The following is a 25,281-nucleotide window of genomic DNA, read 5'->3' on the forward strand; positions in this document are numbered from 1 at the left end:
TCTTCCGTGAGTTATTCAGTTTTCAAATGTAAACTGACTTTTTGATCACCCGTTACATGACTACTCTGCTATTCTCTGCCTTCAAGTTGTCTCTCTACAGTTCCACTCTCGAACGGCGCACGGCAAAAAACGAGCACTTAAATTTCTTTTTTTGTGCAAGCTCTGCTTTCTCTTATATTATCGCGACGATCATTTCTCCCTATGTAGGTGAGTGCCAACACAATTTTTTCGCAATCGGTGGAGAAAACTGGTGATTGAAATTTCATTGCCACTCCAATTCAAGTATCATGTCTGTGGCACTATCTCCCCTATTTCGCGATAATACAAAACGAGCTGCCGTTCTTTGTACTTTTTCGATTTCATCCGTCAGTGGATCCCACATCGCCCAGCAATTCTCCAGAATAGGGCGGACAAGCGTGGTGTAAGCAGTCTCTTTAGTAGACCTGTTGCTCCTTCTAAGTGTCTGCCAATGAATCGCAGTCTCTATCCACAATATTATGTAGTAGTAGTAGTAACTTTATTCGCCGCGCGGGATTAACCGAGCGGTCGGGCGCTACAGTCATGGACTGTCGGCTGGTCCCGGCGGAGGTTCGAGTCCTCCCTCGAGCATGGGTGTGTGCGTTTGTCCTTAGGATAATTTAGGTTAAGTAGTGTGTAAGCTTAAGGACTGATGACCTTAGCAATTAATTCCCATTAGAATTCACACACATTTGATTTGAGTACCTTTATTCATCAGTAGATCCCTTTTTACAAGGATATAGGACATTTATTTAAGTATTTACAAGCTTAGACCAATTTAAAATAAGCTAATTCGTATACACATATATTTACAGGCTTCTAGTTGGAGACAGTCATTAGATTTACTCCTGGTATACAATACATTTTACAAATAACCTATTTAATAATGCAATGCCACACTGTTCACTCATATCTCACCATCAATCACTGCACACACTATACACACATTGTTTCATAACACTTCACTCACTACACACACACACACACACACACACACATATATATATATATATATATATATATATATACTGGTGATCTCTGGGGGCCATTTTCTGTACCGCAACTTCCCATTTGCTATCCTGAAAAACTGAGTCAGCACCCCTCCATACTGAGTGAGATGTTGAACTCAGAAAGAGGAAGAGGTGTTAGTATTGTGATTTGGGGTAAGTATTTCTAGAAAGGAAAAAAGAAGAAAAAAACATAAAGTGAATGTGTTATGTGGAATTTTGGATGTTTTATAATAATAATTGTTATTATTTATTTGTATAACATTTTTATAGAACTCTAAGTAAGCCTTCAATGTATAAAATATGTTGCATAACAGGTACTTTTTAGCTGCCTTTTTAAGTAAGTGTATTTTTGCAATTTCTTTAATCTCTTTTTGTAATTAACTATACAGTTTTATTACTTGGTAGAAAATGCTGTTTTGAATTTTATGTTTATTTTTTCTTGGTAAATGTAAGTTGAGACTATCTCTTGTTGCATGGTCATGGACAGAGCTGTTTGTGCAGTAATTACCAATGTTATTTTTTATGTGTACAACTGACTGGTAAATGTATTCACAGGGAGCAGTTAAAATCCCCAGTATTTTGAACAGATGTTTACAATGAGCTCGACTAGTATTTTTTGTTATTATTCTTATGGCTCTTTTCTGGAGTTTGAAAATTGTGTTCATATTTTGTGCATTTGTTCCCCAAAAAAGAATGCCATAGATAATAACTGAGTGTACTTATGAATAATATGCAACTAAAAGACAGTGCATGTTACACACTGTTGATACGATTGGATTTTAAGGGCATAACTAGCTGATGACATACTGTTTGCAAGTACCTTTGTGTGTTCACACCACTTCAAATGAGAATCAATATTCATTCCAAGAACTTTTGCATTTTTTACACAGCCTATAGAGGTGCAATCCACATTTAATTTAACATTGTCATTTTTTTCTCTTCAAACTGAAATTCATAGCATTAGTTTTATTTTTGTTCAATGTTACTGTATTGCTTATTGACCAATCATAAACATACTTGAGAGTCTGATTTGCTTTCTCGGTAAGGTGTTCTCTTGTTTTCTCAGTGGATATAATATTGCCCTCATCAGCGAAGGAAACTTTTTCACCATGAGTAACACTACTGGGAAAGTCATTGATGTATATCAGGAATAGTATTGGTCCTACTATGTAACCTTGCAGGACCCCTAGATTAATGTATTTTGTTTCTGATAAGTGTTTTGCTAAACGTTTAGTGTGGTGTCACCGCCAGACACCACACTTGCTAGGTGGTAGCCTTTAAATCGGCCGCGGTCCGTTAGTATACGTCGGACCCGCGTGTCGCCACTATCAGTGATTGCAGACCGAGCGCCGCCACACGGCAGGTCTAGAGAGACTTCCTAGCACTCATCCCAGTTGTACAGCCGATTTTGCTAGCGATGGTTCACTGACTTCTACGCTCTCATTTGCCGAGACGATGGTTAGCATAGCCTTCAGCTATGTTATTTGCTACGACCTAGCAAGGCGCCAGTATCCGTACTATTGATATTGTTAATCATGTACCATAAAGAGCGACGTTCTCCATTAATGGATTAAAGTTAAGTATTCCACCAGCTACGTCCGTTATTCTCAATTCTAATTCCCTTGTTATGTTCCAGACCTCACGCCAGCCTGCGTGAGCTAAAACGCGTGCATATCGGCCTCCTTTAACCCTTCGGTTGGCTCTCCTGCCAACCACAACATTTAGATCTATTTGAAGTATGTGTTATCTCTACTCTTTTTATCCTATGTGTATGATCGAAACCAATCATTAGCTGCCCCTCTTATTCCTAACACTTCTAATTTATTTAATAGAATCTTGTGGGCGACTGTATCAAAAGCCTTAGAAAGATCCAAAAATATCATCTTTATTTTTATCAAGAGCATCAAGTACAACTTTTGTAAATTCTACTGTGGCTAACTCCGTGTTTTTGCCACTTCGGAAACCAAACTGTGATTCGCTTAAAAGATTGTGTTTATTCAGGTAATTCATTAAGCTCTCTTTCATAATTGCTTCTATTATTTTTGAGAATTCTGACAGCAGGGAAATGGGCCGGTAACTTTCTATGTCTACTGCATTACCTTTCTTAAGCAAACGTACAAGTCTAGCCTGTTTTAACTGCTCTGGAAATGTCCCTGATGTGAAGGATTCATTTATTATATTTGTTAAGAGGCCTTGTATAATTCCTATGCATTGTTTCAGTACTCACATTGGTATTTCATCTAAGCCTACTGACTTTTTATGTTTCGGTTTTTGAATTGTTTTACTAACTTCATTCTCTGTGGTTGGAAGTAACATCATTGTATTTAGTGCAACATTATTTACAGGTGTTACATTTCTTTTGGAGAGTTTTTGCTGTAACTTCTCTGCAATACTTGAAAAATTCTCATTTACATAGTTTGCTAAGTGCTGTGGATCATTTATTACTTTACCCCCTCCCTTAGCAGTATGTTATCCTGCATGTGTTTGCCTCTCCCCGTTTCCTTTTTTATAACATCCCAGACTGCTTTGCTTTTATTCTCTGCATTATATATTATTTTGTCATTAAATGACTTTTTTGCGGCAATCAGCACCTTCCTATAGATCTTTTTGTATCAAGGAACACGAATGCCAAACGTGGCTAAAACAAGTAAGCCTGCCGACTCACATACACTGAGGTAACAAAAGTCATGGGACAGCAATATGTACAGAGTGGCGCAGGGGAACGGGAAATTTTGAACGTTACAGTTGGCAACACTCTAGCGCCGGCAGATGTTCGAAACTTTGCACAATTTATGTGAACCCATTGCCATTTAGTAGTCATGGAGAATTGGACTGATGCGGAACGTGCAGTAGCTGTGAGAGCGTTTTACAAAAATGGTGATAGTGCTGCTGCAAAGCAGAGAACATTTCGACAGCATTACCAGCTTGGACATCACGGACGTGTCCCATCTGCGCATGCGATTACAACGTGGGTGCGTAATTTTGAAGAAACAGGATCTGCCTTGAAAAAGAAACCTAAAGGCGGCATTCCAACGTTACGTACCCCAGAGAACATTGCAGCTCTCGAGCTGCAATCTAGAGAAGTCCTCGCCGCTCCGTTCGACAGCATGCATCTTCGCTAGGGATTAAGCGACGAAGCTTACAAAGAATACTGCACGAATTAGACTTCCATCCCTATAAGTTGCAGATTGTGCAACACTTACATGAACGAGACCCAGCGTCACGTATGGAGTTTAGTAGCCAGATATTGGCTAAAATCAACGAGGACGCGAATTTCCTTGGTAACATGGATATCAGACGAAGCCCATTTCCACCTGAACGGATTCGTGAACAAAGAGAATTTTCGTTATTGGGCACAGGACAATCCTTGTGAGTTTCACCAGCGACCACTACATAGCGCCGAGGTCGCAATATCGTGTGCTGTATCATGTCATGGTGTTTTCGGCCCTTATTTTTTTGAACGTGGGGATGGTAGTGCAGTGACAGTAACATCCGCTCGATTTGTTGAAATGCTTCAAACATTCTTTACACCGAGACTGTACGAGCTTAATCTTAACGTCGAAAACATGTGGTTTCAGCAGGACGGAGCCACGTCACACACTGCTCGACGCAGTTCGTCAGTTGTTTGGAAGACGCATTATTTCACGTTACGGTGACATTGCATGGCCTGCGAGATCCCTTGATCTTAGTGTGTGCGACTTCTTCCTGTGGGGATATCTTAAAGGCAAGGTGTACCGTACACGTCCTGCATCAATCCATGAACTGAAGGAGAACATTGAAAGCGAAATCATTGCCATTCCCCAAGATTTGCTATACCTAGCATTCCAGAGTTTTCATAACAGGCTGTTAGAGTGTGAACGCGAATGGGAGCACATCTTTCCGATGTCATCTTTAAAAAGTAAAGACACACTTTTGGACATTTTGATTGTAAAGACATGCTGAATAATGGCATACTGAATACATTCACTTTCGTTTATAAATAACTAGTTTTATGAATTTATTCATGGAAATGACGTTATTTCTAAATTTGATATACGAATGGCGGTAGTAGCCCGTACACGAGGTATGAAAGGGCAGTGCAGTGGCATAGCTGTCATCTATTCCCAGCTGTGTCATGTGAAAAGGTTCCCGACGTAATAATGAAAGTGCGACGGGAATTAGCAAACTTCCAACCGAATATAGTAGTTGGATAGATTGATGGGACAGTCGAATCCGGAAATCGTTAGGGAAACCGATATTCCGAGATCCACAGTATCAAGAGCGTGCCGATTATAACAAATTTCAAGCATTACCTGTCACCACGGACAACACTAAACGACCGAGAGCAGCGGTGTTTGAGTAGAGTTTGTCGGTGCTAACAAACAAGCAGCACCTAGGGAAATAACCACATAATTCAATGCGGGGAGTACGACGAACGGAACACTTAGGACATGGGCTACGGCTATGGCGACCGATGCGAGTACCATTGGTAACAACACTACATCGCCTGCACCGCCTCTCCTAGCCTCGGGACCATATCGGTTGGATCCTAAACAATGGAAAACCGTAGCCTGATCAGATGAGTCCCGATTTCAAATGGTAAGGGCTGACGGTAGGGCTCGTGTGTGGTGTAAACCACATGAACCCATGGACCAAGTTGTCAACAAGGCACTGTGCAAGCTGGTAGTGTCTCAATAATGGTATGTGCAGTGTTTACATGGAATGGAGTGGGTCCCCTGGTCCAACTGAACCAATCATCGAGTAGAAAGCATTATGATCAGCTTCTTGAAGGCCATTTTCCCATTCATGGACTTCATGTTCCCAAACAACGATGGAAATTTTATGGATGACAATACGCCATGTCACAGGACCACAGCTTTCACGAATAAAGGACAGCCACCTAGTTGCAAAAAATGGTGGTTTTTCAAATAACCTTGACCACTGTTTAGAGGAACTAAAGCCATCTTCTTCAGAAGGGCAGACAAACTCCACATTAGCAATTCACTCAGTGAAAGCTCTCTTCACATGACACTCATCGGCAATGTTAGTAGATACATGCTGACTGTTATTCTGATTGATTATTTTTACTGATGTGACAAGTCCTTGATTCTAGCGGCGTTAAATGGTTCAAATGGCTCTGAGCACTGTGGGACTTAACTTCTGAGTTCATCAGTCCCCTATAATTTAGAACTACTTACACCTAACTAACTTAAGGACATCACACATATCCATGCCCGAGGCAGGATTAGAACCTGCGACCATAGCGGTAGCGCGGCCTAGCAGCGTTAATTTTTACATATGAACTTACAGACGCCGGCCGGAGTGGCCGTGCGGTTCTAGGCGCTACAGTCTTTTATTCCTGCTGTTCTGTACCCGTTGCTATAGTGCAGCCATGTTCAAATATTGAAGGACCACAATTGTTCGCGATTGGTTTGAAGAACATTCTGGACATTCGAGTGAATGATCTGAGCACCCAGATCACCCAATATGAATCCCATCGATCGTTTACGGGGTACAATCAAGAGATTCTGCACTGGCAACACTATAGCGATTATAGGCGGCTATCGAACAAGCATTGCGCCATATTTCTGCAGGGCTCTTCCAACGACTTACTGAGTCCATGCCACGTCGGGTTGCTGGACTACGCCGGGCAAAAGGGAGTCTGCCACGATATTACAAGGTATCCTATGACTTTTGTCACCTGAATGTAAATCTGATACAGGTCAACAGATCACAATGGGACGATTAAATCGCAGGAAGTTGAGTAAGCTGAGACAAAAAGTGAAAGAATCTCCTCGTCCCCACATAGATACACTAGGAAAAAGATTAGGAGAAATACTCACTTCATTTTTTTTTTTTTTTTTTCATCAGTCTACTGACTGGTTTGATGCGGCCCGCCACAAATTCCTTTCCTGTGCTAACCTCTTCATCTCAGAGTAGCACTTGCAACCTACGTCCTCAATTATTTGCTTGACGTATTCCAATCTCTGTCTTCCTCTACAGTTTTTGCCCTCTACAGCTCCCTCTAGTACCATGGAAGTCATTCCCTCATGTCTTAGCAGATGCCCTATCATCCTGTCCCTTCCCCTTATCAGTGTTTTCCACATATTCCTTTCCTCTTCGATTCTGCGTAGAACCTCCTCATTCCTTACCTTATCAGTCCACCTAATTTTCAACATTCGTCTATAGCACCACATCTCAAATGCTTCGATTCTCTTCTGTTCCGGTTTTTCCACAGTCCATGTTTCACTACCATACAATGCTGTACTCCAGACGTACATCCTCAGAACCTTCTTCCTCAAATTAAGGCCGGTATTTGATATTAGTAGACTTCTCTTGGCCACAAATGCCTTTTTTGCCATAGCGAGTCTGCTTTTGATGTCCTCCTTGCTCCGTCCGTCATTGGTTATTTTACTGCCTAGGTAGCAGAATTCCTTAACTTCATTGACTTCGTGACCATCAATCCTGAAGTTAAGTTTCTCGCTGTTCTCATTTCTACCACTTCTCATTACCTTCGTCTTTCTCCGATTTACTCTCAAACCATACTGTGTACTCATCAGACTGTCCATTCCGCTCAGCAGATCATTTAATTCTTCCTCACTTTCACTCAGGATAGCAACGTCATCAGCGAATCGTATCATTGATATCCTTTCACCTTGTATTTTAATTCCACTCCTGAACCTTTCTTTTATTTCCATCATTGCTTCCTCGATGTACAGACTGAAGAGTAGGGGCGAAAGGCTACAGCCTTGTCTTACACCCTTCTTAATACGAGCACTTCGTTGTTGATGGTCCACTCTTATTATTCCCTCTTGGTTGTTGTACATATTGTATATGACACGTCTCTCCCTACAGCTTACCCCTACTTTTTTCAGAATCTCGAACAGCTTGCACCATTTTATATTGTCGAACGCTTTTTCCAGGTCGACAAATCCTATGAACGTGTCTTGATTTATCTTTAGCCTTGCTTCAATTATTAGCCGTAACGTCAGAATTGCCTCTTTCGTGCCTTTACTTTTCCTAAAGCCAAACTGATCGTCACCTAGCGCATTATCAATTTTCTTTTCCATTCTTCTGTATATTATTCTTGTAAGCAGCCTCGAAGCATGAGCTGTTAAGCTGATGGTGCGATAATTCTCGCACTTGTGAGCTCTTGCCGTCTTCGGAATTATGTGGATGATGCTTTTCCGAAAGTCAGATGGTATGTCGCCACACTCATATATTCTACACACCAACGTGAATAGTCGTTTTGTTGCCACTTCCCCTAATGATTTTAGAAGTTCTGATGGAATGTTATCTATCCCTTCTGCCTTATTTGACCGTAAGTCCTCCAAAGCTCTTTTAAATTCCGATTCTAATACTGGATCCCCAATCTCTTCTAAATCGTCTCCTGTTTCTTCTTCTATCACATCAGACAAATCTTCACTCTCATAGAGGCTTTCAATGTATTCTTTCCACCTATCTGCTCTCTCCTCTGCATTTAACAGTAGACTTCCCGTTGCACTCTTAATGTTACCACCGTTGCTTTTAATGTCACCAAAGGTTGTTTTGACTTTCCTGTATGCTGAGTCTGTCCTTCCGACAATCATATCTTTTTTCCTGCAGCCATTTCGTCTTAGCTTCCCTGCACTTCCTATTTATTTCATTCCTCAGCGACTTGTATTTCTATATTCCTGATTTTCCCGGAATATGTTTGTACTTCCTCCTTTCATCAATCAACTGAAGTATTTCTTCTGTTACCCATGGTTTCTTCGCAGCTACCTTCTTAGTACCTATGTTTTCCTTCCCAACTTCTGTGATGGCCCTTTTTAGAGATGTCCATTCCTCTTCAACTGTGCTGCCTACTGCGCTATTCCTTATTGCTGTATCTATGGCGTTACTTCAGCAATATATTGCAGTAACTTCAGTGGTGATACCGATATTACGAACACGGAAATTAGCTCACAAGAAAAAGTTACCACAAGAATGGAAGGGACTCGATCACGTACAGAAATTGGACGGCAGGAAGACGAAAGCAGCGGAGTACAAGCAACTCCAATTGAAAATTCATCCGTGCCGTTTCGTAACAGCGGCGAATCAGATGCAGGTTTAACCTCGCTGGTGGCTCTACCTTTACCGTCATTTTGGGCACAGAATCCTAAAATTGGTTTGCACAGGCAGAAGCAAATTTCCTGTACAGTGGAACAGCAAACGAGAAAATCAAGTTCTGTGGTGGAAGATATAATTGTCAGCCAACCATCTGAAAACTGTTACCAATACCTGAAGTCAGCGTTGATACAACAGGGTTTCAAGTCGGTTGAGCAACAAATTCTACATTTATTGCATCATGAAGAGATGGGAGACAAGACGCCTTCGCAATTTTTTCGGCGCCTGAGAAGCCTCGCAGAGGACACGGAAATGCCAGACTCAGTGTTGCAAGTGCTGTGGACAAGTCACCTACCTGTATCAGCACAAACCAACGTACATTCACTCATAGAATTGAAGTTAGATAAACTGGCAGAGATGGCTGACCGAGTACAGAAAACAATTTCACTTCCGCTACCTCCAATCACAGAGATTCCACGACATTATACAGCAGTGTCAACAGAGGTGGCCGCAGCAACACAGCGGAAGTACCATACACATATACAGGACGAGTTGCAACAGTTGTCAAATGCAGTACAGCAACTGTAATGCCGAGTAGAGACGTTGACGGTGCAGCATGAGCAAACGGAAGTTGACGATAAAGAGAAAAAAATTCAGAGACGATGGAAAACGTTTTCTCAATCACCAGCTAGGAGCAACAGCCCGAGCCCACATCAACGTCAATTTTGTTGGTATCACGAGTGTTTCCGTGAACGTGCAACACGATGCTCATCACCGTGAAATTACCCAAACTTCTCGAGCTGCCGGCAATAGGCGAGACCGGTTTCTGGTGTATTTACAGCGCCAACAAAACAATTCATTCTCGCACACTCTCTTTGTGGCAGACAAACTTATCGTCGTGCAAGTTCCTCATGGACACAGGGTCGGATGCTTCCTTATACCCGCACAAGATATTAATTGTTCGTGTGAAGCCCATTCCATTAGTTTTCTGCAGCAAACAACTCGGTCATTAAGACATTTGGTGAAATACTAAAATGTAGACTTTCACGGCCGGAAATATCATGTCCATTATAATTATCCGGGCTGTTATGCCGTGGTCGGTTGATGAATTCTGTGTCAGTTCCCAACGTTTCGTCTCCGACTGCGGAAGACATCTTCAAGGGGGTCCGTAGCTCGATGGAAGATCCAACACACCCATGGCTCGCTACTGACTGCCACTAAATTCCGTGTCCGCGCGCTCCCGCGCCGCGGCGTGACGTCACGTGTTTTGAAAACGTCAGTGCAATTGGCCGCTGTCCGCTGTCGATCGCCGTTGCCATCACCCAGTAGTGGACGGGTCTTACAAAATCTAAGTCTATTGTAATTTTATCTGTGAAGCCTCACTGAAATTTAAATTACGGTTTTGAAGTGCAATCAGACGACACTGATTTCTTCTTTTTACCTACGTGAACTTCTTTTTCATCATTACTGTTAACTGCATGCTTTATTACATGAATTATCATATACTCGCACTATGCTAAAAAAAGAAAAACGGTTCTGCCTGCCTCACACCTCTCACCTCAGCTCTGGGTAATATCACACAGGAATCGCTTTAATCTGCGCTCCAGTCGTTCGCATCAAATAGACTACTATTTAATCCTAAGGAAACAAAACTGTTTCTTTTAGGAATGCTCAAAAGCATAAATAATCTGTCATCTTCGGGATACATTCTGATACCAAAGAAGAAGCCTGATATGTTTGAGTAGGTTAGAAGCATAACTCACATGCTCCAAAAACATAAATTTTCACAAATGACTAAAAACGTGTTTCACATGCGTCGTGCGCATGTCCCATATATTGATATCAGTATGTGCAAGAACAATGGCTATAAATCATTATGAATATTTTAGATTATGTTTGCTTATTGAGAAATTACAATTATTTAAGGTTATATTATGGATCATGTGAGTTTTGCTAATGAGCTATGGAACATGTAAGTTTTGACAATTCCCATTTTGGATCTTGTGAGTTTTGGTACTGAGCTGTTTGGACGATGTTCGTTTCGCGGGAACTATCATGTTGCGACTCGATATGCAGATCATGAAAGTTTTTAATATCGTTCATAGAAACTGAACAGCAATTAAATGCTCCTCCACGGTGTTGACATGTCGTATACTGGCGCAGCACTGAAGGTTTGTACCTATAATTATAGAACAAACTACACTGTGAGGTTCTGTTTGTTTTTCATAAATGGACTTAAAATATTGAATTTGTGATTCCTCACTGTTAAGTTCCAAAGAAAGAGTCCTTTACATTCTTACGTAGAGGAACAAATCAAGTCAATAACAAGAATCAGTTTAATTTGAAAACAATGAAGAAAACAGGTTATTCTAACTTCATTCGTTTGGCTTCCACATTTCTGGATGCTGTGAACGTTTCCTTGGCCTTTCTCTAACGGGTGAAACGTTTGCTTCCATGACCTGTGTCTCAAATCAGTTTTATTCCAACAACTATACTGACTTATATTCCCCAAAATAACTGAACAGAACAGAAAACACACTCCACTGACATCAATATTTACTACTACACAAGAAAATGGCGCCGAGTGAGCTAATCGATGATTGGTCAAGATGAGGTACCGGCGAAAACTCACAAGAACCCGCGGATCATGAGACTTTTCGAACTAACCATGAAGTTTAACATCGGTTTTCTCAAGGATCTTGTTCCAAATGTGAATATTTGTTTCGTGAATTATGTTCTTTGTATAAAGCTATATGAGAATACGTCGGCATCTCAATTTTCGTTATTTTGGAGCAGGTGAGCTATGACTCTAACCTACACGTTTGCAAAAAGATTTCAAGGCTCTGCTACCTCTTATGGAAACTTACAGACGAGATTAGCTCGATATAAATGGCGTCTTCATCGACCACATCCTACCCGCCGTAAGCTGGTCAAGCTATGCAAGACATACCAATCTCCAAAGAGTGGCCGTACCTCTTAGTATCGAATGCTACTTGATTTGTCTGTTTTAGCACAGGTACTTACCTATGTATTAAGTGTCCAATATATAGGTATGTTCCCCATCATACTGAAAACACATGTTCTTCTTGACATATTTTTGAGCGTGTCCGGTGTTACAGTGTGAAATGCGTCCTCAGCAGCATTGCGCAATCTTCATTTGTGGGTTAACGAAGCCAAGATACATCCGCCTTAATGACTCCCCATAATGCGTTGTCAGGTGTGGTGAGGTCAGGACTTCTTGGTGGTCATTTCAAGGGAGCTGGTGTTGCTGATGAACCACGACCGATCCACCGTCCTGAAAAGTGTTCATTTAGGGACTCGCGACCCGTCTTGCTCCAATCATATGCTTTCTGTGAGGCCCCTTTCCTCAAGTCGAGGTGTTAACCAAGTTCGTAACATATGTAAATAATCTGCATCATTTACAGTCCCTTCAAGAAAGTACGATCCAAACGGATGTTGCGATGTCATCGCTGCCCATATGATCAAGTGAGACGGTTTTCCTTTCTAACTCGACTGTGTAACGACGATTGTCTTTGGCTCAAACGAAAATATTTCCAGCACGTGAGCTGCTAACAGTGCACATTCATCAGAAAACGTAACCTTGGCACGCTTCACAGGGTTGGGAAATTGAATTAACAGAGCACAGCGTGGTAAAAGATGCTCATTCCGGTCTGTATGCGATAACTCGTTTACAAACATCTGTTGGAAAGGCTGACCTTAAGGTCTTCTTTCTTGTGATTACACGTTGTTGTCCTCGATATAGCGAGTTCCGAAGCACGTTTAGATGTCGACTTCATAGCTGATTGTTCAATCGAAAAAAAGACCCCGGTGCACATTTCTTCTCGTGTTTTCTTCTGTCCACTCCACAGCCTGTCTTTAACGCTGCCAAAAGCAAAAGCATGTCTTTTCCGGACCAGAAGTGTTGCCTTTAGTAGTGGAACCGTATTAAATCTAACGTGGAATTCTTCATTAATCTGTCTCATTGTCTGCCCCGTTCGTGCACCCACACACTTGGCATTAAGCGATCCTCAGTGGTGTAAATATGCCCGCTCCCGTCTTCCACGGCTACGAATTAAAATGCGGTTGCGATTGCGAAAATATGTAAACGTGAATGCCAACAATTGATTCCAACAATTGATCAAAAGTAACGCAGCTACTAACCTGCATAATAACATTTGATACTAAACGGTACACTATTGGCCATTAAAATTGCTACACCACGAAGATGACGAGCTACAGAATCAAAATTTAACAGACAGAAAGAAGATGCTGTGATATGCAAAAGATTAGCTTTTCAGAGCATTCACACAAGGTTAGCGCCGTTGGCCACATCTACAACGTGCTGACATGAGGAAAGTTTCCAACCGATTTCTCATACACAAGCAGCATTGACCGGCGTTGCCTGTTGAAACATTGTTGTGATGCCTCGTGTGAGCAGGAGAAGTGCCTACCATCACGTTTCCGACTTTGATAAAGGTCGGATTGTAGCCTATCGCGATTGCGGTTTGTCGTATCGCGACATTGCTGCTCGCGTTGGTCGAGATCCAATGACTGTTAGCAAAATATGGAATCGGTGGCTTCAGGAGGGTACTATGGAACGCCGTGCTGGATCCTAACGGCCTCATATAATTATCAGTCGAGATGACAGGCATCTTATCCGTATGGCTGTAACGGATCGTGCAGCCACGTCTGGATCCCTGAGTCAACAGATAGGGACGTTTGCAAGACAACAGCCATCTGCACGAACAGTTCGACGACTTTTGCAGCAGCATGGACTATCAGCCCGGAGACCTTGACTGCGGCTACCCTTGACGTTGCACCACAGACAGGAGCGTCTGCGATGGTGTACTCAACGACGAACCTGGATGCACGAATATCAAAACGTCATTTTTTCGGATAAATCTAGGTTCTTTTTACAGCATCATGATGGTCGCACCCGTGTTTGGCGACATCGCGATGAACGCACATTGAAAGCGTTTATTCGTCATCGCCATACTGGCGTATCACCCGGCGTGATAGTATGGAGTGCCACTGGTTATACGTCTCGGTGACCTTTTGTTCGCATTGACGGTACTTTGAACAGTGGACGTTACATTTCAGATGTGTTACGACCCGTAGCTCCACCCTTCATTCGATCCCAGCGACCCGTAGCTCCACCCTTCATTCGATCCCAGCATTTCAGCCGGGTAATGCACGACCGCATGTTGCAGGTCGTGTATGGGCCTTTCTGGATACAGAAAATGTTCGACTGCTGCCCTAGCCAGCACATTCTCCAGATCTCTCACCAATTGAATACGTCTGGTCAATGGTGGCCGAGCAATTGGCTCGTCACAATACGCCAGTCACTACTCTTGATGAACTGTGGTATCGTGTTGAAGCTGCATGGGCAGCTGTACCTGTACACGCCATCCAAGCTCTGTTTGACTCAGTGCCCAGGCGTACCAAGGCCGTTATTACGTCAAGAGGTGGTTGTTCTGGGTACTGATTTCTCAGGATCTATGCACCCAAATTGCGTGAAAATGTAATCACATGTCAGTTCTTGTATAATATATGTGTCCAATGAATACCTGTTTGTGATAAGCATTTGTTCTTGGTGTAGCAATTTTAATGGCCAGTAGTGTAATTGCAAGGATAAGGGCACTTCTCGCCCGCCCTGCATGCCGCCAGAAGACGTTAAATCGCCTGACCTCAGTGCTGCGACTCTGATTGGTCAGCGCATTCTTTTAAGCAGGCAGATGCAGGGCTCGCCCGAAGTCCAGTGCATCTATAGACTTATCTTCGTTAGTGTGGAAGACTGCAGTGAGGAATAATACATAGTCTTAGCACGACGCTACTGAACGTTGTTAATATTCAGTGACTTATGTAATTGTATCATCATCCGAGGCCATTTATTTATGCAAGGTCCAGTCACATCAAAACGACCACCGCCTATGTTCGACGGCAACGTGCAATAACCACTCACAGAAGACAGTTGCCAGCACTAGTAGTGATGAGAGGGGGGAAGAGGATACAAAGCGCGTCGAGAGATGGGTGGGAGGGGGGGGGGGGCACGGGACGCCGTAAACAGTGGTGAAGTTGTCGTAATGCGGAAGTAGAGAGATTTACTTGATGTCCAAAATGGCATGATCATTGGCTTTGGGGTCAACAGTGGAAGCATTTCCGAAACGGCTATGTCTGTAAACTGTTTGCGTACCGCCGTGGTTAAAGCACACCGTGCATGGAAAAATGGCGCTACTTAAAACTGGTGCTGAGGCTACGTTGCTGCACTACAGGCCGTAGATGACAGGGATGAACAACGGCTCCGGAGATATGTATGGGCGAATAGGCGTGAAACTGTTAAACAACTGACAGCCCAGATGATCCAAGGGGCTATCAACAGTGTCTTCATTCAAAAATGGATCAAATGGCTCTAAGCACTATGGGACTTAACATCTGAGGTCATCAGTTCCCTAGACTTAGAACTGCTTACACCTAATCAACCTAAGGACATCACACACATCCATGCCCGAGGCAGGACTCGAACCTGCGACCATAGCAGCAGCGCGGTTCCAGACTGAAGTGCCTAGAACCGTTCTGCCACAGTGGCCGGCTGTCTCCGTTCAGCAAACGTTGCTGCATATCGGTCTCTACAGCTGGCGGTTGATTCGTCTCTCACACTCACTGCAGTTCATCGGCGACGAAAGCTGGGATTTGCAAGCCAATACCGTAAATGGACGTCCACTGAGTGAGACACATTTTATGCTGCACTGAACAGACTGCCGTTGGCGTTTGCTGCATGTAACGTCTAGAAGTAGACTCCTGCAACAATCCTCGGAAGGGTCCAGGCCGGAGGAAGGAGAGTTATGGTTTGGGGAATGTTTGCGTGGCATTCCCTGGGTGATCTCGTCGTTCTGGAAGGGACAGTGGATTCTTTCTTCTTTCGCTTACGCCACAGTCCCGCGGCGATCGCAGGGTCGGCGTCGGTTGAACGGATTTGGCAAGGTTAGTTTTAGGGTGGCTGGATCCCCTTCCTGCCGCCACCCCGTACCCCCAGGGATAGAATCAGTGTAGCCCAGCTGTCTGCACCTAGAGTAAATCGTTTCAAACGTCTGCGACGTTTGTAACTGAGGCAGAACGTGGGGACCAGCGAGGTATTCACCAAGCGGGATGTGGAAAACCGCCTATAAACAACATCCAGGCTGGCCGGCACACCGGCCCTCGTCCTCGTCGTTAATCCGCCGGGCAGATTCGATCCGGGGCCGGCGGGCCAACCCGAGTACAGGAAGCAGTGCGTTAGCGCTCTAGGCTACCCTGGCGGGTTCTGGGAGGCACAGCGGATCAGAACATGTATTCATCTATCGCTGGCGACCACTACACGCAGCTTGCTTCCCCGCGGTACGATGGCGTCTACGAGTGGGACAATGGAATGCGTCAAACAGCTCCCAGTGTACACTCGTGGTTCGAAGAGCACCAGGAAGAGTTTGCCGTGCTCTCCTGGCCACCGGACACCTCGCATTTAAATCGAATCGAGAGTCTGTTAGACCACGTCGATCGGGCTGCTCGCGCCATGGATCCTCTTCAGAAAAATCCAGTGCAGATGACAGTTGGCCACAGCACGGGAGTCGCCATGGCTCCACACCCCTCTCGGTATCTTCCCGAACCTCAGTGACTCTCTTCCTGCACATCTCGCAACGGTCCGCGCTGGAAAAGATGCTTATTCAGTCTTTTGACAGGTGGTCACATTAATATAGCTGGACACTGTCTTTAGTGCATTACTCTAACTGTATATAACTCAGCACCATACAAGAACCCGCATCATTTATATTTGTGTATATGTTGTTTTTGTTGTTGAGGTCTTCAGTCCTGAGACTGGTTTGATGCATCTCTCCATGCTACTCTATCCTGTGCAAGCTTCTTCATCTCCCAGTACTTACTCCAACCTAAATCCTTCTGAATCTGCTTAGTGTAGTCATCTCTTGGTCTCCCTCTACGATTTTTACCCTCCACGCTTCCCTCCAATGCTAAATTTGTGATCCCCTAATGTCTCAGAACATGTCCTACCAACTGATCCCTTCTTCCTGTCAAGTTGTGCCACAAACTCCTCTTCTCCCCAATCCTATTCAATACTTCCTCATTAGTTATGTGATCTACCCACCTTATCTTCAGCATTCTTCTGTAGCACCACATTTCGAAAGCTTCTATTCTCTTCTTGTCCGAACTATATATCGTCCATGTTTCACTTCCATACATCGCTACACTCCATACAAATACTTTCAGAAACGACTTCCTGACACTTAAATCTATACTCGATGTTAACAAATTTCTCTTCTTCGGAAACGCTTTCTTGCCATTGCCAGTCTACATTTTATATCCTCTCTACTTCGACCATCACCAGTTATTTTGCTCCCCAAATAGCAAAACTCCTTTACTACTTTAAGTGTCCCATTTTCTAATCTAATTCCCTCAGCATCACCAGACTTAATTCGACTACATTCCATTATCCTCGTTTTGCTTTTGTTGATGTTCATCTTATATCCTCCTTTCAAGACACTGTCCATTCCTTTCAACTGCTCTTACCTACTGTAAATAAAATTATTAATGTGTTATCTTTTTGTAGACGTCTGACAATATTTATCTGCTGCCTCAACTACCGGTACAACAGACATCAGCTGTCGAAGAGTCTGGTGCTTTTGTGGCAAAGACTGGCGACTTATCAGTAACGTTTTCATAGAATTTCTCAGTGGTGCTACAGGATAGTTTCTCCGTAACCTTATTGATAAACTAATATTCGATTACGATACCCAGTCCTTTTAAATTAATAACGCTGCGTGAGAGTATGCACACAATTAAATCTAACACCAGTGACTGCAAGTCAAGGAACTGTAAAATTATGTGTTTCGTGTCAACGATTCGTTTTTCTGAATTAGTCCCTCGGACGCACTAAATATGTGCTTAGGCTAGAGAATGTGGTGCTTGTAGATACTGTACTTTTCTGGGTTTTTTTCTTATTCAAAATCATTGTCGTTTTATACGTACACAGTGTTTGTGTTATTTCTGCCTCAAATTCACCCACCCGTGCCAAAGTCTTTCGTCCATGTTTTCGCATTCTTGTACCCTTTCCTACTTATTTGTATTGTTAATTCAGTGGCTGGAATCACATTAATGCACCTTGGAATAAATTCATTCAGAAGCTTGATTGAAACCTTTATCAGTATACACGGTGCCCCTCAAACGAGGTTACATAGTCTGAACTTTAGTTACTAACAACGGAACCTCCCCACCGCACGCGCCTCAGATTTAGTTATAAGCTGGCACAGTGGATAGGCCTTGAAAAACTGAACACAGATCAATCGAGAAAACAGGAAGAAGTTGTGTGGAACAATGAAAAAAATAAGCAAAATATACAAACTGAGTAGTCCATGCGCAAGATAGGCAACATCAAGGATAGTGTGAACTCAGCAGCGCCGTTGTCCCGTGATTAGCGTGAACAGCTGCGGACTGACAGGTCATTGGTTCAAATTTTCCTTCCAGTGAAAAGTTGACTTTCTTTATTTTCGCAAAGTATCCGTTCGTTCATTGACATCTCTGTTCACTGTAATAAGTTTAGCGTCTATGTTTTGCGACCGCACCTCAAAATAGTGCGATTAGTAGAGGAAAGGATGTGCCTCTCCAATGGGAACCGAAAACATTTGATCGCAAGGTCATAGGTCAACCGATTCCTCCACAGGAAAACACGTCTGATATATTCCATACGACACTGGTGACGGCATGTGCGTCACATGACAGGGATATGTTGTCGACCTACCTAACTCGTATGGACAGATAATAATTGTCTGAATATAAAAAAATCAAACTTTTCACTCGAGGGAAGACTTGAATCAAGGACCTCTCATTCTGTAGCTGCTCACGCTAACCACGGGACCACGGCGCTCTTTTTATTTTTTTTATCTTTCGTGGCAGATGCTCTATCCATCATTTTTTAGTTTTTTGTTTTTTCCCTTAAAAAGCCCCTTAGGAAAATAGAACTAAAAAAACCTAAGTGCCGCCGCCACTTTTCATCCTATAAGAAAAAAATCTGATCCACTTCAGGCTGCGCTCCGGAGGTGAGGCACTCCTTAATGTTGCCTATCTTGCGCATGGACTACTCAGTTTGTATACTTTGCTTATTTTTTTCATAGTTCCACACAATTTCTTCCTGTTTTCTCGATTGATCTGTGTTCAGTTTTTCAAGACCTATCCACTGTACCAACTTATAACTAACGCTGAGGGGGGTGCGATGGGGAGGTTCCCTTGTAAGGAGGTGTTAATTGTAACTTTGTAATTATATGGTGCTCTCACGACTACTGTATGAAGACATTCATTTGTTTTTCTTTTGTTTATTTCCAGTCGCCAGTAACGACACGTAAATAAGAAGATGGCTGGAAACTTCTGCTTGCACCAAAGGAAGTGCATTACAGAGAGTTACTGGAAACGTGAAAATATGAAGTAATCAGTGGCGGACGAAAGAGGCCTGGACTCTGAGGTTCAAGCTTAAAAAGATCTCCAAAGACGTCCCGACAAGCTGCACCTGAATCAGATGTTAGTAAATCAAGTGTTCACTGCGTTTTAAAGCAAGCGAAACGAAAACGCTGCGTTCCAAGACTGGTTCAATGACGAATGAGAACGATTCGGTTATGTCTGTCAGAGGACGTGTAGTGCCACTCTTTCTTGAAGTGACAGTGACAGCTGTGAAGAACCTTATCACGATGCAGGAGCGAATTGTATCAACTGTTCAGTAACTGCACCGGGATGAATATTGTTATTCTTTTGAACAAGACGGTGCAGCGTCACGTTACTATGGTGTCGTTTCTGGATGAAATATTTCTTGAGAGGTGGATAGGTCGACAAGAAAGCGTTGTGTTTCCAACCAAGTCTCCCGATCTAATGACATTAGACCTCTTTCTGCGGAGAACTCTGAAGGACACCGTGTATACCACAAAGCCACATACGCTGGATCACATGACAGAGGCTACTGTGACTTGTGAATCCGTTCCAATGGCAACCATAGCCCATGTACGTTTATTTGTTCCACAACGCTGCAAATGCTGCGTTTCTGCCGATGGATTACATTTTGAGAATCTTCAACCGTAAAACATTGTCAATAATGTCGTGACCATTTACACGACTTAAAAATTAATAGTTTCGGTTCTATTTGTTCGTGTTATTAAATTTCAAACAGTGCAAACCCATTTGTGGGACACCCTGTATCCATGTGAGTTGTGGTACCCTTAATTAATGTTGAATTGAGACAGTACTATTTAATTCAGATGATCAATTATCCGTTGCGCTACTTCACATGATCTCATAGCTTCTCGGGTGTATGCTAAATGCTCAGCTGACACTTTGCAGTGGAACTTATCTCTATTTCAAGTGTCTTTAATTTGTGTGTGCAGTTTATTCAGTTTCAGAGTCAGTAAATTACCTCCTCACTCACCGCGAGAGGCAGATTGATGGATGCACAAAAAGCCCAGCAAACTACACCGAGTGAAGCACAGAACACTACGGGCCAGGTGCCGCCTCTTCCACCCTTCCACTGTTTTGATCCACAACAATAGACGGAGTACAAAAAAATGGCTCTGAGCACTATGGGACTTAACTGCTGAGATCATCAGTTCCCTAGAACTTAGAACTACTTAAACCTAACTAACCTAAGGACATCACACACATCCATGCCCGAGGCAGGATTCGAACCTGCGACCGCAGCGGTCGCGCGGTTCCACACTGCAGCGCCTAGAACCGCTCGGCCACCCCGGCCGGCAGACGGAGTACAGCCTGCAGCTAGAACAACATTTGTCTGTATATGAATCACGACGATATTTCTTCTTTACGTTGGTAGGTGCGCATATCTTCAGATTCTGTCGCAAGTTTCCTATCAATTAGAGCTCCCTACCCTGTCCTGTGATGACAATATTCGAAAATTAGAATAGTTGTTAGTAGCACTGATTCGTGCAGCTCTCGTTTGAAACTTTTTTCGTGCACGTCGTCATAACAATCAGGCTTACACAGAAGGGATCGCTGAATTCAAGGGGATGACTAGCATGTTTCATTTCAAGACGAAATACGTCCGGCTCGGTAGCTGCGCGGTCAGCACGGCGGATAAATAAACAAAGGGGCTCGCCTTCGATTCCCGGCTGAGTCGGAGATTTTCTCCTCTCAGGAACTGCGTCTTGTGTTGTCCTCGCTTCCGTGTAGTTGTAACAGACATTACTCTTGACGTGGCTGAATAGGCACGGTCCGAAAGCCAGTAAACTGAAACAAAAAAAGACGAAGTACTTCGCAATGCCAGTATTTAGAACTGGCTAAGATATTAAAGCACTATGTCCCTGGTTTCAATAACGTGATTAAAGTATTCAAAGCACAGGAAATGTAAGACTCTTAAGAACTTTACTACAATATTCGTTTTATTGCAACGCTGACCGCGGGTAGCACGACGATAGCCGACATTGGCGCAACGCCCTTAGCCACTTCCAACGATAAAACAAGCCTTGCGAAATCTTGCGCAAAATGTTATGTAAGACATGACAACAAAAACTGTCTTCGCCGCCACGTGGAGTGGCTAGATTGCCATAAATTAGGATTCACACAACAAGCGCTCATGCAAAAGCAACACAAAGTTAATTCTGTTCCACATAAACCTAGTCCTGAGAAAATTGAAATACATATTATCTCTCATTCTGGGTCTGTATCCTTCTGCAATCTACGCAGGAATCATGGACTGAAGCAACGTAACTGCGCAGCAAAAGACCTACTGCAAAACTAGAATCTTTTAACTAGCTCTTCTCTAGTAGATGTACAGCTTAACGCGTCGTCAGTCACAGTTCAGACAAAGACAATCTTACACAAGTCAGAACAGAAAGTCACATTCAGTGGACAAACAACAATCTGTTCATTTCTCTGCATATCTACGATCAATCTATACCTTTTCAGTTAGATGCTGGTGCTTCAATTACACTGCTTAATCCAGTACTTATGAGCAATTGGAACACTCTCAATTACAAAAATCACATCTGAACCTCGTGGCCTACAACGTCGGAAGTATCTCTGTTCTTGGAACGTGCGCATTGCACATAACATGTAGAAATACGACTACATCAGTTCAAGTCACAGTAGTGCTGTCACGTTCTAGTTCCAACATTTTTGCCATTTGTGTTTTTGATTTATTTGTTGTAGACATTCAGGACAACGTGCACGCTATTGATACAATTTTTTTTCCTAGCCAGTATCCATCAGTAGTGCGCCAAATATAAACATTATCTCTACTGCCCACCGGGACAAACAAAGAATTTTTCAGGCGCATTTCACTCACAAGGACAATGCAGCACCCAAGTTTTACCTTTCCAGTGCCCCACACTATTCGCAATGAAATTGCTTCTCAACCCAACAGATTAGAAGAAATCGGAGTTTTTAAACCCATTTGTGCAAGTCAATGAGCATTTCCCCTTGCGAGCGCACAAAATGCGAACCGGAACAGCTTTGTGCCGATTTTAAAGCTACAGTTAATGATCAAACAGTGATTGATTCTTTCCCGCTTCCACATATCAACGAGCTCATGGATCGCCTAGCAGATTGACGATTCTGTTCAAAAATTGATTCGGCCAATGCTGATCTTTAACTTCCCCTGGATGAGGCAACATAAAATTTATGGTGGCTAACATGCATGTCGGCTTGTATCAATACCAGCACCTTCCCTTTAGAAAGCCCTCTCCACCTGCGTTATTTCAATGTTTTCTAGGATAAGTGACATCGAAAGTTCCGTCGTGTTCCAAACCTTGTCTCCCCAGTGACATCAGAACGACATCTCAAAAATTTGGTGTATCTTTTTCAAGTTTTAACTGACACGGGTCTCGTGTGTAATTTACAGAAATGTTTATTTTTCAATACAGAAATTGAATGTTTGAGACACGTTACGACGACCCCCGGTGGTCGTCCGACAACTAAGAATTTAGAGGCCATACGGAGATTACCTTCTCCTTCAAATGTATAAAAAATCCAAGCCGCTATTGGCAAACTGGCATACTACATCAAGTTAATTCCGAACGCAGCACACGCATCGCCCCCAGCGTTAAAACTTTCTGTTTCAATAGACAGGAGGATGCAGACAATTTTTTCAGAAATAGGGACATGCGTTGCTTAGTCGCCCAAGTCTTATAGTTTAGATCCGTAAAAACCAGTAGCGCTTACAGCTGACGCATCATCACACGGAAAAGGGGCAGTTTAAGCTTATAAAGTTGGCGACACAGAACGCCCCATTAGATTTCACGGCTAGCACGGTGAACAAAGCCCAAATCAATTGCAGTCAGCCAGAGAAGGACGCTTTACCGAGGATTTAGGCTATCACAAAATGTCATCAATGTTTGTATGTTAAAAAATTTTTGCTTGTGACTGATAATAAATCGCTGAATGCTGTTTTTCATCCGGCGAAAGATGTACCTGATTGTACGGCACAGAAGCCGCTTCTTTCCAGTTACCAATATTAAATTCCTTACCTCCCCACAGCACAGCATGCAAATATAGACACTGTGTCTCTCTTATCTGTGGGAAATGATCCAGAACTCGACGCATCACAAGTTTCTTGTCTTCAAATTAATCATTCAGGCACTGCAAGCTTGTCCCGTTGACTCTCACCACATTACAAACTTTATTAAAGAAGATCAGTCCCAATGACCACCAATGTACTATATTCAGATGGTTTGATATCATAATCCAAAATAAATCTCAGATGCAGTAGCTCGCAAATACCATACACAACACAACAGGCTTTCTCTTGCGTTTTCCTTTCACAACAACACGTGTTGAAACTTTTACGTAGAGGACATTCGGAAATCGCTGAAACTAATAAGTATTAGCGCGCCCGTCGTCACACATATGCGGATAACTATACAGCACTGCGCCAAAAAAATTTCGATTGGTCTCTTCCTGACGGTCTTTCGCAACGCATATTTATTGATTTGAGTGATCCAATCTGGAACACAAGATGGCTCGATACCATCGACGCATACAGCAAATAGGGGGTGTTTCAAAAATACATCTACAGGGTGTTTCAAAAATGACCGGTATACTTGAAACAGCAATAAGAACCAAACGAGCAGCGATAGAAATACACCGTTTGTTGCAATATGCTTGGGACAACAGTACATTTTCAGGCGGACAAACTTTCGAAATTACAGTAGTTACAATTTTCAACAACAGATGGCGCTGCAAGTGATGTGAAAGGTAAAGAAGACAACGCAGTCTGTGGGTGCGCCATTCTGTACGTCGTCTTTCTGCTGTAAGCGTGTGCTGTTCACAACGTGCAAGTGTGCTGTGGACAACATGGTTTATTCCTTAGAACAGAGGGTTTTTCTGGTGTTAGAATTCCACCGCCTAGAACACAGTGTTGTTCCAACAAGACAAAGTTTTCAACGGAGGTTTAATTCAACCAAACGACCGAAAAGCGATACAATAAAGGATCTGTTTGAAAAATTTCAACGGACTGGGAACGTGACAGATGAACGTGCTCGAAAGGTAGGGCGACTGCGTATGGCAACCACAGAGGGCAATGCGCAGCTAGTGCAGCAGGTGATCCAACAGCGGCCTCGGGTTTCCGTTCGCCGTGTTGCAGCTGCGGTCCAAATGACGCCAACGTCCACGTATCGTCTCATGCGCCAGAGTTTACACCTCTATCCATACAAAATTCAAACGCGGCAACCCCTCATCGCCGCTACCATTGCTGCACGAGAGACATTCGCTAACGATATAGTGCACAGGATTGATGACGGCGATATGCATGTGGGCAGCATTTGGTTTACTGACGAAGCTCATTTTTACCTGGACGGCTTCGTCAATAAACAGAACTGGCGCATATGGGAACCGAAAAGCCCCATGTTGCAGTCCCATCGTCCCTGCAATCTTCAAAAAGTACTGGTCTGGGCCGCCATTTCTTCCAAAGGAATCATTGGCCCATTTTTCAGATCCGAAACGATTATTGCATCACGCTATCTAGACATTCTTCGTGAATTGTGGCGGTACAAACTGCCTTAGACGACACTGCGAACACCTCGTGGTTTATGCAAGGTGGTGCCCGGCCACATCGCACGACCGACGTCTTTAATTTCCTGAATGCATAATTCGATGATCGTGTGATTGCTTTGGGCTATCCGAAACATACAGGAGGCAGCGTGGATTGGCCTCC

Source organism: Schistocerca gregaria, chromosome 1, assembly GCF_023897955.1.
Source record: "Schistocerca gregaria isolate iqSchGreg1 chromosome 1, iqSchGreg1.2, whole genome shotgun sequence".
In the NCBI taxonomy this organism is placed as follows: Eukaryota; Metazoa; Arthropoda; class Insecta; order Orthoptera; family Acrididae; genus Schistocerca; species Schistocerca gregaria.